The sequence below is a fragment of the Pectinophora gossypiella genome, chromosome 27, assembly GCF_024362695.1.
Source record: "Pectinophora gossypiella chromosome 27, ilPecGoss1.1, whole genome shotgun sequence".
NCBI classification, from domain to species: domain Eukaryota; kingdom Metazoa; phylum Arthropoda; class Insecta; order Lepidoptera; family Gelechiidae; genus Pectinophora; species Pectinophora gossypiella.
Genome location: NC_065430.1, coordinates 3626965 through 3630458, shown reverse-complemented (window position 1 = coordinate 3630458; position 3494 = coordinate 3626965).

Here is a 3494-nt window from a genome sequence, read left to right as displayed (position 1 = left end):
GCTTTTAGAGCTACAGGAAACAGATACTACATCTGAGTTTCGTTGATGAAGATCATGATTATTTATCATCATCTCGGCTTACTGAGTACTCAATAGACGTGGTGAACTATATTGCAGGCTTTGTTGTGAGGAAACCGAGAAAAGTTTTTTTTATGTGTCGATACAGTGGACTTATGATCAACACTTGTAAAAGTCAAAGATAGAGGAGGTTTAATCATACCATCGAAATGAGTAGCGAAGGTTTTAAGAGAACAAATTTTAAATAACGGTAGACAATTCCTGGGTCGTAAGGAAGTAATGATGAAGATGGTCAACTTAGTATTTTCAACATTATGTGAATGTGCAGATATTCAACAATCTTTTTGAACACTGTTTGGAGCAAGATTTTGAAGAAAATCACAGAAATCTTATGATAATATCCATTTTTCAGACATATTTAAATATACGAATACATTACGAAACCAAACAGGCAAATAATACAGAAGAAAAGATATGAAACTTTCTCACAAAAACTATTTTATTTAAGGGTCAGTAATTGATAATAATTTTATTCGCTTTGTAAGACAATTTAGAAAAATAAATATTTTTGATTTTTTTTGTATTTTTGATGTATATAACTATATACTTTATAAGTATAATTAGTTATTCCTTATTCATCGATACTAAAACGTACGTAATGTAATGGATATCTCAAATATTTTATGCTACAAAGCTATTCAGCAAAACATTACTTTTCTAAAAATATTCAGCAGTTCACATTTCACTAGAAAACAGTGTTGCCGACAGTAATTTGCTAAAATCCCCAAACGCATTGTCGAAATTCCCCACGTTTGGGGAAAGAAAAATGATAATTCCCCACATATTCCCCACAGAAATAAAACAACCAAAAATGTAGGTAAAGTTCGGTCTCTGTGAGAATGCATTTCTGACGTATGTCAGATATCACCAGTGTCACATTCACTGTAAAGTTCTTTTTAATATCTATATTTTCTAATTATATTTTTAGTTACGTTGAAGAGCAAATACCATCATTTTTTTATTTTTTACAGAAATTAAAAAATGTATTTTTTCCCGCTAGGTAGAGCTACTTGAAAGCTAAATTCTGCCGGTAGGTCGCGACATATTCCATGTGATTTTTATTTCTGCCACTAGGCGGCGATAATAGATAATACTTAACGTTAAATTCACCGCAAGTTTCCGTCAAATTTTACTCTCCAGATTCTGCTGTAAACTTGACGTCAAAATACGGCAGTAGTTGGACGGCAACTTGACCATTATTCTGACGTCAACTTACGGAATAAAAGGCTATCAGGGAAATCAATCAAGACTAGCAGAAATTTGATGTTAAATATCGCGTATTTGTGTTCATACTTAAAATCCCCGCATTTTCCCCGAATTGAAGCTCTCCCCACACATTCCCCAATCAGCTTTGCTTTCCCCGCAGTTTGGGGAATTCCCCACAGATCGGCAACACTGCTAGAAAATTACAAAAAACTTAGCGATGAAACGACAACAGTTGTTGGCTATTATCTTTCCTTCCTGAATGTGACCTGCAGCCGACTGCAGCTCCAAACCAATATAAACCAGACAATGGCCCCTATTCCTGCAGGCAAAAGGTATCTCGCTGGTATGCAAACCATTTGACGTGTGCTGTCAAGATAATTCTGTCGGGTTATTGGCCAGTGTAAAATTTTTAGACGGTTGTTTTAGATTTGTGCTTAAAATTGACGTGTGTTCCATAAATAATAATAAATAAATAAAAAAAATAATTAGTTAATTTTATTGTATTTTTATTTTGATTTTAATTTAATTTTATTTTTAAGTGTGTAACTAATTAATGTAATATGGACCATCATGTCTAAAATAAATGATTTTTGATTTGATTTGATAAATTTTATGCTTGTCGATTACCCGTCCCTTTCCTTTTCGGCGGATAAGAAAATGACAGATATAACTTGAAATAAAATGAGATGGTGTTTACAGGAATTATCTAGCACCTGTTTTTTTTTTTTTGACGTGACCTATTGTAGATTTGCCGCAGATGGCATTAACTACTTGGCCGGACAAATGGGGAGCGCTGAAGGCTGTCACCCGGTACAACGTTTAAGACAACAGGCCTGCGGGTGCCCAGTTGGGCGCGAACCTCGGCTCGGGGCGTCTATTATTATTTAGCACCAATATAATCCAAAAATGTTTAGATACTTAACTATCAGAGACAGAGACTTCTTTCATCAAGAAGAAGATAATTACATCCTACAAAAAGAAATCTAATCTTGTAAAAAAATTATCGACATTAATTGTAAGTAAATTTAATTTTATCGACATATTACTAAAATGAAAGTCAACACTAGACAATGAAAAACTTGTGACAACCTACGAAATTACGAAACAATTTTTGTATTGCATCTTTGTCTAACATTTCGCCGGTTCCGTAAGATAAAGTAGAGCAGAAATATAGAGTTCTTTTGCTATTTTTAGCCTTCCTTCTATGCTTTAGTTAATAATAATATTGTTCTGAGGAAACTATTCAATTCTTTTCGTTTTGTTTGGTTTTCCCCGAAGGGCAAGGTAAAGGGTACTATGCCCATACAGCCATGTCTTAGGTTTTTTTCTTGATGATTAATGAAATGATGAATGGTGATGACGATGAATGATGAAACCTAAGCCTCCACCCTCTGAGCAGACTCCTATTTCGAACTCCAAACGAATTAACTCAAAAGTCCGCATGAACTTTCGAGTTATTGAAGAGGCTTGTTGGCATGAAGCGAAAATAGATTACACTTTGTTTATTGAATATACCGATATAATAACACCATCGTGAATGTTTTCCGAATAACTTACATAAACAGCCTATATACGTCCCACTGCTGGGCACAGGCCGCCCCTCAATCAACCGGAGGGAGTATGGAGCATACTCCACCACGCTGCTCCAATGCGGGTTGGTGGTGTTTTTACGGCTACCTAATAGCCGGGACCAACGGCTTAACGTGCCCTCCGAAGCGGAATCATCTTACTTTTTCGGACAATCAGGTGATTCAAGCCTGAAAAGTCCTTACCAAACAAAGGACAGTCTCACAAAGTGATTTCGACAATGTCCCCATCGGGAATCGAACCCGGACCTCCAGATCGTGAGCCTAACGCTCTAACCACTAGACCACGGAAGCTGTCCCGAATAACTTAAATGCGATCATTAACCACAAAACACCACTTCGTATTAATTATTTAGATTATTCAATGAAGAAAGCAACTGTCCCGTTCCCATTCCCGCCAAAAAGCCTCCATCATAAATCAACACGGACCTCCGCACCGGAATTCTATACTATGACTGAAAAACTCTTTGGCTGCATTTAAAGCAAAGAGGCAGACATTAAAGCAGGTACAAAATAGTACCTATTCAGAACTCGCAAAGAGAATAAAACGAAACAAAAGACTAACTTTTCACAGAAGCTTCTTTGGGCATTATCTGATGTTTTCTTGTGGTTTTTGGGGTATTT